Below are 14,456 nucleotides of genomic sequence, written 5' to 3' on the forward strand. Positions count from 1 at the left end.
GTGTACAACACCACGATGACAACCTTCAAGTGCAACGCGCTTTTAAACACACCATAATGGGATTCAGAAAGACACATTAATGGGTGTCCTACACCAACATCCATTCGGGTGTCAAACACCCTAAACCATCAACACTTCAAAAGGTGTAAAAAAATGTTCCTTAAAAGGGATCTGATACCCTTGTGATACCTTCACGTGTGTTGTCATTTGTTGAGGAACATTCCAGCATGAGTCATGAAATGTTTGAAAGCTGTCGTGTATTCGAACCTAAATCATCACATAAATTGTTCTGACGTCACTTGTGTTAGGAACCAGGGATGCGGTGTCTAACGGATTTTCAGTGACTCGGACTCCCGCTCTGTCTTCCAAAATGGACTCCTATTTCGGCCAGAACTGCCAACTCCATCAGACTCCGACTCTGACTCCGTAGCACTGCTAGAAACCACAGCAGGTCCAGTGGTTTGAATCATTACCCAATCAGCAAGCTGCATTGTGTAACGTCATTTGTGTGCTGGTCACGCGGCGTCAACCATGCGAAGATCAAAAAGCGCCACCTTGCAGGAAAGCCGTTAGATTTCAGTTGGCGGCGGCGTGGCCACGTGGTGCGTGTGCGGTGTGAGTGATGGCAGGGCTTTTTTGAATTTATGTGGATATAGTGGCGCCGAACGTTGTTCGCAGTGTACTTCTTCAAGTGATTGTGCGTTAATGGTACCTAATGTTTAGCTTTTATTTGTAGCTTGCTCCGTGTTTATTCAAATGACGAGGCCGGCGGTACTCGGTGAAATTTGAAGTCTGGAGTGAGGATGACAACACAGCATTGCACCATGGAAACGAAAGCAAGTGAACTGCGGAATAACATCTGGTTGGAGATAATCGACGGTTAATTATCATTGCTGAAATGCGAGCAACTTCTCACTGTGAATGGACCCGATGTGTTTCGGTGAGTTTTCATTGGATTTCTCCGTAAATATAGAGCCCATATTTTTTGTACTTTATAGTTTGTTGCTGTATACAAGATAGGAATGCCATGTATGTATGCGATATGCCTGTTTGAACCAATAAATGTAAGAATGTGTCGACACCTTTTTTGGCATCCAATGGACACTCTCGTAACACCTTTAAGGGTGTGTACCAAACTGCACCTCGCTGGGGTGCCAGACGGGTGTCACTTTTGACACCAATACAGGTGTCATTGGGAATCAAACATCGGGTGTCTGACACCCTTTTGGGTGTGCACCCAAAAGGGTGTCAGACACCTAAAAGGGTGTCAGACACCCGGTGTTTCATTCCCAATGACACCTGTATTGGTGTCAAAAGTGACACCCGTCTGGCACCCCAGCGAGGTGCAGTTTGGTACACACCCTTAAAGGTGTTCCAGGGGAATAATTTTTTTTCTCAGTGTACGGCAATATTCCCATTGATGAGGCCGTACAAACGGTCACGAACCTACTGCAGGAACATGGACATGTCATCAACATGTTTGGACTCGATTTGGCTGACGTCGAACGCCTACTAAATCATTGTTTAAGCAATAGTTTCCTGAGATTTGGTCAGGCATATTACAAACAAAACATGGGACTGCCTATGGGTAGTCGCATAGCCCCGTCAGTAGCGATTATCTTCATGGGAGCCCTAGAGGAAATATTTCTGTCGTCGGATTGTGTCCAGCCGGACATGTACATGCGTTATATCGATGACTGTCTGTGCGTGTGGTCGCACGGAGAAGACTCCCTAACGTCCTATTTTGAGTATCTGAACACAGTCCACCCCACTATCAAATTTACCATTGAACGGACAGATACAGCTGAACAACCCAGCCAGCCTTCCCAAATGGGGCCCATATGGGCCCCAAGTGGGCAGCAAACTGGGGCCCATCTGGGCTGCCCACTTGGGGCCCAGATGGGTTTGTCATGGGCGTCCAACTGGGTCCCATATGGGCAGCCCAGATGGGCCCCATATGGGGCCCAGCCGGGGCACATATGGGTCCCACATGGGCTTTCCCAGCCGGGACCCACATGGGTATAATTAAAAAATCCCACATGGGGCCCATGTGGGTTCGAAATGGGACCCATATGGGGCCCAGCCGGGGCACATATGGTCCCACATGGGCTTTCCCAGCCGGGACCCACATGGGTATAAGCGAAAAATCCCACATGGGGCCCATGTGGGCTCGAAATGGGACCCATATGGGGCCCAGCCGGAGCACATATGGGTCCCACATGGGCTTTCCCAGCCGGGACCCACATTGGTATAAGCGAAAAATCCCACATGGGGCCCATGTGGGTTCGAAATGGGACCCATATTGGGCCCAGCCGGGGCACATATGGGTCCCACATGGGCTTTCCCAGCCGAGACCCACATGGGTATAAGCGAAAAATCCCACATGGGGCCCATGTGGGTTCGAAATGGGACCCATATGGGGCCCAGCCGGGGCGCATATGGGTCCCACATGGGCTTTCCCAGCCGGGACCCACATGGGTATAAGCGAAAAATCCCACATGGGGCCCATGTAGGTTCAACATGGGACCCATATGGGGCCCAGCCGGGTCCCATATGGGTCCCATATGGGCTTTCCCAGCCGGGACCCACATGGGTATAAGCGAAAAATCCCACATGGAGCCCATGTGGGTTCGAAATGGGACCCAGCTGGGACCCATACCCAGCCAACATTATTACCTTGGCCCACATGGGGCCCAGGTGGGTTACTTGGTGGGACCCATGTGGGCAGCCCATGTGGGGCCCACATAAATTTGTCCCTGGGTAAATGGTGGGGCCCACCTGGGCTGGCCCACGTGGGCTCAAGGTGGGTACCATATGGGGCCCACCTGGGCTGGCCCACATGGGCTCAAGATGGGTACCATATGGGGCCCACCTTGGCTGGCCCACATGGGCTCAAGATGGGTGCCATATGGGGCCCACGTGGGCCAGCAGATGTGGGCCCTAGGTGGGCCCCATGCTGGCTCACACCTCCCTAGCATCGTTCGCATTAATTGATAAATATTCACCAAAGCCCATCTTAGTTCCCACCAGAACCTACAATTAATTTCAATATGATTATAATATAATCGATGTCTGCTATTTGAATCACTCCCGCTGATCATTGCTGAACGTTCGCCACCGCAACAAAACAAACTGTCAGTGATCAATATTTATATTATCGATAAACACAAAAATGCTGTTTAAACTCTCTTCTCTCTTCTGCTCATCTCTAGACTTCTTCTCTCATCTGCTCCTCCGCTTAAACTCCAGCTGGTCTCCTCTCCTGGCGGCCTCCGTCGCGGTTCCTGGCACCCGTAAACCACTTTCGTGGCGCCACCTCCAGCTGGCCGTTGTTGGTGTCCTGGGTAAGCCCGTTCCGCCGCACGGCTCCTGTAAAATAAGCACCAGCAATGTAAAATGTGCAGACACATAAGCGAATTGTTTATTGCCCCTGCTGTGTTCTACCATGATTCTGCTTTAAAAGTAACATTATCTGATTTGACTTGAATAGGTAATTGAGAAATGAACGTTAAATTTTATTATTTTTTTTGCAGGAAATAATCTGATGCAAAATAAACAAACAAGGTCCGATTATGATGGACACAAAGGACATTAGTGCTTTACAAGTCGGCTGCTTGGAATTCGCTAATCGGACAGTAATTGACGACACCTGAAATAGCATATGAATGGGAGTGCTGCTGTTATTCTGACATCCGCTATCAGGTGTCCAAGGGAGTTGGGCAATTAAATAAAGAGATAAAACCATTACTTACTGAACACGACATCAAAAAGCCGGGTACCGCCGAAAGCCCTTTTCCCGTGCCGTCCATTTACGCTTAGTCGCGTAGCGAGTGCGCTCGTCATGACGCCTGCCATCGTCCTTCGGACAGGTGTAAGCGGGGGCGCTTACACCGAGGTCGGCGACAAACAGCCACCCGGAGTATCTGTCCACTGCCACGAGGTACTTCCTGCCGGCGTGATCGGCAAAGTCGATGTGTAGTTCGAACGGCCTTTCCGCTGGCGGTCTCCTCATCATGGTCTCTTGCTGCTGAGCGGGTAGAAGATCTCTCTGGCAGATGGTACAGCTGCGGGTGACATTTTCCACATCCCGGTAGATCCCGGGCCAGTAGACGATCTGTCTCGCGCGGGCCTTCGTATTCTCCTTCCCCAGGTGGCTGGCGTGGAGGGCTTCTAGAACAGTCCTTCGTAATCGCTGTGGTATGACGAGCCTGCAGCCGATCCGGCCCGACCGACTGGACATCTCCACCGACCGCAGTGACGCCTTCTACCTCTGGAAGGAGAGATGGGACGACTACGTCCTGATCTCACAGCTGCGACTCGACCAACTAGCGATACAGCTGGCGTCGCTGCGGGCGCGCCTCTCCGACGAGACTCGAACGCGGTCGTGGTTGCGGCGCGGCCGCCACGGCTACGCATTCCTGCTTCCTTTCACTTTCGTTCATCGCACTTTGTACTCACTATGGGCGGGTTCGAGCTAATACCGACCGCGCCATGTGTCGGTTCCGCCCGAATTAAGGCTTTATTGGACACGCACACCACTCAGAGTCTCAACGCCAACTCGCCCGCCCAGACGCCGCAGCCCCGACAGCCGACCGGCCGGTCGGCCAGTCACCGCCCCGGGCGATGCAGAGGCGGCCCCAGGCCCCGTCCGGTGGGCCGAGCTCCGCCGGCGGGTCGCCCGCGCAGGGGCGGGCTCAGGCGACACAAGCATACGACACAATCACAACATTGACTATCCAATATCAGCCGTAGCTGTTCTCACAAACATCAACTATGCGACTTCCTCACGACGTCGAAGTGCATTTTGGAGGCATGACACTAAACAGCGAGTTCTTGTTTCTTGTAATATCATGCACATTGGACAGTGAAAAAATAATTAATGGGCTGCCCACATCCAGCCCACCTACACCCCACTACATGGGCTGCCCACGCAGTGCCCATGTTAAGCCCACCATACAGGAACACCGCGTGAATGCCTGTGTTCACCAAAATTCCTGGATATGCCCTCGTACATGGTGCAAGCAATCTTATTATCAAGCATTATGCCTGCCAAAAAATATGTGGGCAGCCCATGGGGGGCCCACATGCAGCCCACATATTTGCCCATCTCTAGCCCATGGCCCACCTAGCCCACCATGCCCATCAACTGCCCATGTGGGGCCCACATGGGCATGCTGGCTGGGCGTTTGCCCATTTGGGCCCCATGTGGGTCCCGGATGGGTGTGCCCAGCTTGTTGGTGCCCAGTCTGCCCACATGCTGCCCGCATCCAGCCCAGATAGGTGTCGGGCCAGTTAACAAAGTTTTGTAGTAAAGTTTGCCCATTTGGGCCCCATGTGGGCCCCGGATGGGTGTGCCCAGCTTGTTGGTGCCCAGTCTGCCCACATGCTGCCCGCATCCAGCCCAGATAGGTGTCGGGTCAGTTAACAAAGTTTTGTAGTAAATTTTGCCCATGTGGGCGGCTGGGCCCCATGTGGGCCCCGGCTGGGTGTGCCCAGCTTGTTGGTGTCCAGTTTGCCCACATGCTGCCCGCATCCAGCCCAGATAGGTGTCGGGTCAGTTACCAAAATTTTGTAGTAAAGGAAATGTTCGTATCCCAGCAAACATGCCCACATGGTTCCCATATGGGGCACACATGGGCCCCCATCTCTTACATATGGGCCCCACATGGGAATGGCAGTGGGTGACACGTGGGATCCATATGGGCCAGCCCACGTAGGCCCCATATGAGACCCACGCGGAACCCACATGGGACCCATATGGGCCAGCCTACATTGACCCCATATGGCATCATGTATGAACTTGATATACTTGGAGTCCAAAATTCACATGAACAACAGCCACCTTTTTTGCTTTTATGCTCTTGGAGTAACTTAAATGGGGCCCACATGGGTGATCCATATGGGACCCACATGGGATGCCCATCTCCAGCCCACATGCGTTTGGCCCACTTGGCCCATTTTTATCCCATATGGGGCCCATATGGGTAGCCCATCTGTAGCCCATGTCCAACGTGGGCCCATCTGGCCCATGTTCACCCCATATGGGACCCACATGGGATGCCCATCTCCAGCCCACATGGGTTTGGCCCACCTGGCCCATTTTTATCCCATATGGGGCCCATATCTGTAGCCCATGTCCCACGTGGGCCCATCTGGGACCCACATGGGATGCCCATCTCCAGTCCACATGCGTTTGGCCCACCTGGCCCATGTTCACCCCATATGGGACCCACATGGGATGCCCATCTCCAGCCCACATGCGTTTGGCCCACCTGGCCCATTTTTATCCCATATGGGGCCCATATGGGTAGCCCATCTGTAGCCCATGTCCAACGTGGGCCCATCTGGCCCATGTTCACCCCATATGGGACCCACATGGGATGCCAATCTTCAGCCCACATGCGTGTGGCCCACCTGGCCCATTTTTATCCCATATGGGGCCCATATGGGTAGCCCATCTGTAGCCCATGTCCCACGTGAGCCCATCTGGCCCATGTTCACCCCATATGGGACCCACATGGGATGCCCATCTCCAGCCCACATGCGTTTGGCCCACCTGGCCCATTTTTATCCCATATGGGGCCATATGGGTAGCCCATCTGTAGCCCATGTCCCACGTGGGCCCATCTGGCCCATGTTCACCCCATATGGGACCCACATGGAATGCCCATCTCCAGCCCACATGCGTCTGGCCCACCTGGCCCATTTTTATCCCTTATGGGGCCCATATGGGTAGCCCATCTGTAGCCCATGTCCCACGTGGGCCCATCTGGGACCCACATGGCATGCCATTCTCCAGCCCACATGCGTTTGGCCCACCTGGCCCATTTATGGGCCCATCTGGCCCATGTTCACCCCATATGGGACCCACATGGGATGCCCATCTCCAGCCCACATGCGCTTGGCCCACCTGGCCCATTTTTATCCCATATGGGGCCCATATGGGTAGCCCATCTGTAGCCCATGTCCAACATGGGCCCATCTGGCCCATGTTCACCCCATATGGGACCCACATGGGATGCCCATCTCCAGCCCACATGCGTGTGGCCCACCAGGCCCATTTTTATCCCATATGGGGCCCATATGGGTAGCCCATCTGTAGCCCATGTCCCACGTGGGCCCATCTGGCCCATGTTCACCCCATATGGGACCCACATGGGATGCCCATCTTCAGCCCACATGCGTTTGGCCCACCTGGCCCATTTTTATCCCATATGGAGCCCATATGGGTAGCCCATCTGTAGCCCATGTCCCACGTGAGCCCATCTGGCCCATGTTCACCCCATATGGGACCCACATGGGATGCCCATCTCCAGCCCACATGCGTTTGGCCCACCTGGCCCATTTTTATCCCATATGGGGCCCATATGGGTAGCCCATCTGTAGCCCATGTCCAACGTGGGCCCATCTGGCCCATGTTCACCCCATATGGGACCCACATGGGATGCCAATCTTCAGCCCACATGCGTGTGGCCCACCTGGCCCATTTTTATCCCATATGGGGCCCATATGGGTAGCCCATCTGTAGCCCATGTCCCACGTGAGCCCATCTGGCCCATGTTCACCCCATATGGGACCCACATGGGATGCCCATCTCCAGCCCACATGCGTTTGGCCCACCTGGCCCATTTTTATCCCATATGGGGCCCATATGGGTAGCCCATCTGTAGCCCATGTCCAACGTGGGCCCATCTGGCCCATGTTCACCCCATATGGGACCCACATGGGATGCCAATCTTCAGCCCACATGCGTGTGGCCCACCTGGCCCATTTTTATCCCATATGGGGCCCATATGGGTAGCCCATCTGTAGCCCATGTCCCACGTGAGCCCATCTGGCCCATGTTTACCCCATATGGGACCCACATGGGATGCCCATCTCCAGCCCACATGCGTTTGGCCCACCTGGCCCATTTTTATCCCATATGGGGCCCATATGGGTAGCCCATCTGTAGCCCATGTCCCACGTGGGCCCATCTGGCCCATGTTCACCCCATATGGGACCCACATGGAATGCCCATCTCCAGCCCACATGCGTCTGGCCCACCTGGCCCATTTTTATCCCTTATGGGGCCCATATGGGTAGCCCATCTGTAGCCCATGTCCCACGTGGGCCCATCTGGGACCCACATGGCATGCCCTTCTCCAGCCCACATGCGTTTGGCCCACCTGGCCCATTTATGGGCCCATCTGGCCCATGTTCACCCCATATGGGACCCACATGGGATGCCCATCTCCAGCCCACATGCGTTTGGCCCACCTGGCCCATTTTTATCCCATATGGGGCCCATATGGGTAGCCCATCTGTAGCCCATGTCCAACGTGGGCCCATCTGGCCCATGTTCACCCCATATGGGACCCACATGGGATGCCCATCTCCAGCCCACATGCGTGTGGCCCACCAGACCCATTTTTATCCCATATGGGGCCCATATGGGTAGCCCATCTGTAGCCCATGTCCCACGTGGGCCCATCTGGCCCATGTTCACCCCATATGGGACCCACATGGGATGCCCATCTTCAGCCCACATGCGTTTGGCCCACCTGGCCCATTTTTATCCCATATGGAGCCCATATGGGTAGCCCATCTGTAGCCCATGTCCCACGTGAGCCCATCTGGCCCATGTTCACCCCATATGGGACCCACATGGGATGCCCATCTCCAGCCCACATGCGTTTGGCCCACCTGGCCCATTTTTATCCCATATGGGGCCCATATGGGTAGCCCATCTGTAGCCCATGTCCCACTGGGCCCATCTGGCCCATGTTTACCCCATATGGGACCCACATGGGATGCCCATCTCCAGCCCACATGCGTTTGGCCCACCTGGCCCATTTTTATCCCATATGGGGCCCATATGGGTAGCCCATCTGTAGCCCATGTCCCACATGGGCCCATCTGGCCCATGTTCACCCCATATGGGACCCACATGGGATGCCCATCTCCAGCCCACATGCGTTTGGCCCACCTGGCCCATTTTTATCCCATATAGGGCCCATATGGGTAGCCCATCTGTAGCCCATGTCCCACGTGGGCCCATCTGGCCCATGTTCACCCCATATTGGACCCATGTGGGCATGTTTGCTGGGGTTCAGCCCATATGGGACCCAGATTTAGCCCAGATAATAGCCCACATGTAGCCCATGCCCACTTAAGCCCAGATGCCCCACTTTCAGCCCATATAGGCCCCATTTGGGAAGGCTGGCTGGGAATGCGGACAGATTCCATTTTTGGACACTATCATCAGCGTGCGCCCGGATGGCCATTATACCACCCAACTTTACATAAAGCCGATAGCAGCCTCCATCATCCTCCCGTGCGATTCCGCCCAGCCGTTTAAGATGAAAAAAGCAGTAGTGAAGTCACAGTTTCTACGTGCACTCAAAGTCTCTTCAGATCAGACCAGCGCCAAACACAGCATGGATATGATTCGTGCACTGTTCCTCTCTAACGGCTACCCACCCCACTGGCTTGACGGGGTGGCTCGACAAGCTATACGTCGGCACAAACACCCCAAAAAGACAAAAAAACAAAACAAGCACAGAAAAAGACAGGATATACGTTTTCCCATACCTGATGTAACGGAAGTTAGCCCACATTCAGCCCACATTCGGCCTAGCCCAGATTGGGGCTGCCAAGTCTAGGGAAAAATATAAAAATCTAGGGAAAAATCTAAAAACCGCTTTACGCCTAAACGGCTGGACGAAACTGAAAAATAAGACCACCATTTGAAAGATCTCTTCACCCCGGACCTAATGATATGGTTAAATACCGGATCACTTTAACCAAAAGCATGATTTAACCAGGATGAAAATTTTCGGTCAATGGGGCGGCCCCTACGATTTTCTTCAAAATCGGCATGGTGATACCAGTGTTGCCGCGGCAAGATTTTACAGCGTACCAAGATCGCATCCAAATCGTACCAGATTGGCTGTTTCTGGCTGCGTACCGTACCAGATCTTAGTAGGTCAAAACGTTTTTAATTCGGTACTATAAAATAGCCATAATTGCGGTATGTTCATGCCAGGAAGTAATTTATGACCCATTTGACCCAGTAATTCAACTCATTGGTCTCCCCGCGTCGCCCCATAAAGATAGAAAGGTGCTCTTCTGAAAGCTCGAATTCATGTGTAGGTACCTAAAATTGGCCTAAAAATACAAAAATCGAAATTCTGCCTTCGAGACGGGGAGGGGGGGGGGGCACTCCAGTATACCGTTGAGACTGGCGATTGCACCAAGGATCCTAGCTTGTAATGAAGGAGTGAAAATTGCCACAGTATTATGCTAGTAAGAATGGAAAATTATTTTTTGTTGGGTGTCATTTAGTTTTCCAACCAAATCGCACACGGCACAATTTTGGGACACTAATTCAAACAATACTCTTTCCGTAGCACTTCGACCGTCGACGTAACTCACATTTCACTGTTAACAATACAACTCCGATTCCCAACTCACGACACAAACTCTTAAATGGCCTTGGACACAACTGCGTCGGCCTACAGCCGGCGGCCCGTCCTTGGCAGCCGGCGTGGCGCGCGAATTTTCCACTTGTTTAGGTACCTCTGCTAGCACACAACAGGAGTAAGTAGGACCTATTAATAATTCCGAATATGATGCATTACAAATTATGATAAGAAACACCATCCTTTCTTACTAAAATATTTTTTTTTTTTAGCTTGAAAGAAATAATAAAACGTCAAAAAATGCATTTTGGCGAAAAAGTACCAGATTCCGTTCCGGCGTACCTCCGTACCAGAAAGGCCGAAAAAGTACCAGATCTGGTACTATAGTACCAGAACGGCAACACTGGGTGATACATGTCCGTGAAGTTAGCGTCAGCAACAGCAACGAATACAGCGTCGGATTCAGAATCGCCTAAAAAACTCATAGTAGGTCAATTGGGGGACGGGGAGCGAGAATATGACCATTATTTGGCCCTAGCTCTTACCCCTTACCCCTTAATCGATGTCCGTGAAGTTAGCGTCAGCAACAGCAACGAATACAGCGTCGGATTCAGAATCGCCTAAAAAACTCATAGTAGGTCAATTGGGGGACGGGGAGCAAGAATATGACCTTTATTTGGCCCTAGCTCTTACCCCTTACCCCTTAATCGGCCCTTAAAGGACGGGGCGCGTCAAAAGTGCCTCAAGGGTTCGTCTGATCGCCAAAATAAAGGTCGCAATCGATTCCCCGGGTCAATATCTAGCCGCAGCCTCGGGTTCCAGATGTGTGCAACTTACCCCTTACCCCTTAATCGGCCCTTAAAGGAAGGGGCGCGTCAAAAGTGCCTCAAGGGTTCGTCTGATCGCCAAAATAAGGGTCGCAATCGATTCCCCGGGTCAATATCTAGCCGCAGCCTTGGGTTCCAGATGTGTGCAACTTACCCCTTACCCCTAAATCGGCCCTTAAAGGACGGGGCGCGTCAAAAGTGCCTCAAGGGTTCGTCTGATCGCCAAAATAAGGGTCGCAATCGATTCCCCGGGTCAATATCTAGCCGCAGCCTCGGGTTCCAGATGTGTGCAACTTACCCCTTACCCCTTAATCGGCCCTTAAAGGAAGGGGCGCGTCAAAAGTGCCTCAAAGGTTCGTCTGATCGCCAAAATAAGGGTCGCAATCGATTCCTCGGGTCAATATCTAGCCGTAGCCTCGGGTTCCAGATGTGTACAACTTACCCCTTACCCCTTAATCGGCCCTTAAAGGAAGGGGCGCGTCAAAAGTGCCTCAAGGGATCGTCTGATCGCCAAAATAAGGGTCGCAATCGATTCCCCGGGTCAATATCTAGCCGCAGCCTCGGGTTCAAGATGTGTGCAACTTACCCCTTACCCCTTAATCGGCCCTTAAAGGACGGGGCGCGTCAAAAGTGCCTCAAGGGTTCGTCTGATCGCCAAAATAAGGGTCGCAATCGATTCCCCGGGTCAATATCTAGCCGCAGCCTCGGGTTCCAGATGTGTGCAACTTACCCCTTACCCCTTAATCGGCCCTTAAAGGAAGGGGCGCGTCAAAAGTGCCTCAAAGGTTCGTCTGATCGCCAAAATAAGGGTCGCAATCGATTCCTCGGGTCAATATCTAGCCGTAGCCTCGGGTTCCAGATGTGTACAACTTACCCCTTACCCCTTAATCGGCCCTTAAAGGAAGGGGCGCGTCAAAAGTGCCTCAAGGGATCGTCTGATCGCCAAAATAAGGGTCGCAATCGATTCCCCGGGTCAATATCTAGCCGCAGCCTCGGGTTCCAGATGTGTGCAACTTACCCCTTACCCCTTAATCGGCCCTTAAAGGACGGGGCGCGTCAAAAGTGCCTCAAGGGTTCGTCTGATCGCCAAAATAAGGGTCGCAATCGATTCCCCGGGTCAATATCTAGCCGCAGCCTCGGGTTCCAGATGTGTGCAACTTACCCCTTACCCCTTAATCGGCCCTTAAAGGAAGGGGCGCGTCAAAAGTGCCTCAAGGGTTCGTCTGATCACCAAAATAAGGGTCGCAATCGATTCCCCGGGTCAATATCTAGCCGCAGCCTCGGGTTCCAGATGTGTGCAACTTACCCCTTACCCCTTATTCGGCCCTTAAAGGACGGGGCGCGTCAAAAGTGCCTCAAGGGTTAGTCTGATCGCCAAAATAAGGGTTGCAATCGATTCCCCGGGTCAATATCTAGCCGCAGCCTCGGGTTCCAGATGTGTGCAACTTACCCCTTACCCCTTAATCGGCCCTTAAAGGACGGGGCGCGTCAAAAGTGCCTCAAGGTTTCGTCTGATCGCCAAAATAAGGGTCGCAATCGATTCCCCGGGTCAATATCTAGCCGCAGCCTCGTGTTCCAGATGTGTGCAACTTACCCCTTACCCCTAAATCGGCCCTTAAAGGACGGGGCGCGTCAAAAGTCCCTCAAGGGTTCGTCTGATCGCCAAAATAAGGGTCGCAATCGATTCCCCGGGTCAATATCTAGCCGCAGCCTCGGGTTCAAGATGTGTGCAACTTACCCCTTACCCCTTAATCGGCCCTTAAAGGAAGGGGCGCGTCAAAAGTGCCTCAAGAGTTCGTCTGATCGCCAAAATAAGGGTCGCAATCGGTTCCCCGGGTCAATATCTAGCCGCAGCCTCGGGTTCCAGATGTGTGCAACTTACCCCTTACCCCTTAATCGGCCCTTAAAGGAAGGGGCGCGTCAAAAGTGCCTCAAGGGTTCGTTTGATCGCCAAAATAAGGGTCGCAATCGATTCCTCGGGTCAATATCTAGCCGCAGCCTCGGGTTCCAGATGTGTGCAACTTACCCCTTACCCCTTAATCGGCCCTTAAAGGAAGGGGCGCGTCAAAAGTGCCTCAAGGGTTCGTCTGATCGCCAAAATAAGGGTCGCAATCGATTCCCCGGGTCAATATCTAGCCGCAGCCTCGGGTTCCAGATGTGTGCAACTTACCCCTTACCCCTTAATCGGCCCTTAAAGGACGGGGCGCGTCAAAAGTGCCTTAAGGGTTCGTCTGATCGCCAAAATAAGGGTCGCAATCGATTCCCCGGGTCAATATCTAGCCGCAGCCTCGGGTTCCAGATGTGTGCAACTTACCCCTTACCCCTTAATCGGCCCTTAAAGGAAGGGGCGCGTCAAAAGTGCCTCAAGGGTTCGTCTGATCGCTAAAATAAGGGTCGCAATCGATTCCCCGGGTCAATATCTAGCCGCAGCCTCGGGTTCCAGATGTGTGCAACTTACCCCTTACCCCTTAATCGGCCCTTAAAGGACGGGGCGCGTCAAAAGTGCCTCAAGGGCTCGTCTGATCGCCAAAATAAGGGTCGCAATCGATTCCCCGGGTCAATATCTAGCCGCAGCCTCGGGTTCCAGATGTGTGCAACTTACCCCTTACCCCTTAATCGGCCCTTAAAGGACGGGGCGCGTCAAAAGTGCCTCAAGGGTTCGTCTGATCGCCAAAATAAGGGTCGCAATCGATTCCCGGGGTCAATATCTAGCCGCAGCCTTGGGTTCCAGATGTGTGCAACTTACCCCTTACCCCTTAATCGGCCCTTAAAGGACGGGGCGCGTCAAAAGTGCCTCAAGGGTTCGTCTGATCGCCAAAATAAGGGTCGCAATCGATTCCCCGGGTCAATATCTAGCCGCAGCCTCGGGTTCCAGATGTGTGCAACTTACCCCTTACCCCTTAATCGGCCCTTAAAGGACGGGGCGCGTCAAAAGTGCCTCAAGGGTTCGTCTGATCGCCAAAATAACAGTTGCAATCGATTCCCCGGGTCAATATATAGCCGCAGCCTCGGGTTCCAGATGTGTGCAACTTACCCCTTACCCCTTAATCGGCCCTTAAAGGAAAGGGCGCGTCAAAAGTGCCTCAAGGGTTCGTCTGATCGCCAAAATAAGGGTCGCAATCGATTCCTCGGGTCAATATCTAGCCGCAGCCTTGGGTTCCAGATGTGTGCAACTTACCCCTTACCCCTTAATCGGCCCTTAAAGGAAGGGGCGCGTCAAAAGTGC

The 14,456-nt window shown here is 53.1% G+C and overlaps 1 long non-coding RNA gene across 1 annotated transcript; it reads right to left on the reverse strand.

The window, feature by feature from the left end:
* Nucleotides 1-3,138: 3,138 nt before the first annotated feature.
* Nucleotides 3,139-10,442, reverse strand: LOC122390082. Its single transcript, XR_006258087.1, has 3 exons — nucleotides 10,417-10,442; nucleotides 3,753-4,270; nucleotides 3,139-3,369 (listed from the first exon to the last, which is right to left on the reverse strand). It is a non-coding gene; the product is annotated as an uncharacterized LOC122390082 (long non-coding RNA).
* Between the last annotated feature and the right edge of the window lie 4,014 nt (nucleotides 10,443-14,456).

Source organism: Amphibalanus amphitrite, unplaced genomic scaffold, assembly GCF_019059575.1.
Source record: "Amphibalanus amphitrite isolate SeventyFive unplaced genomic scaffold, NRLGWU_Aamphi_draft 000001F_arrow, whole genome shotgun sequence".
NCBI classification, from domain to species: Eukaryota; Metazoa; Arthropoda; class Thecostraca; order Balanomorpha; family Balanidae; genus Amphibalanus; species Amphibalanus amphitrite.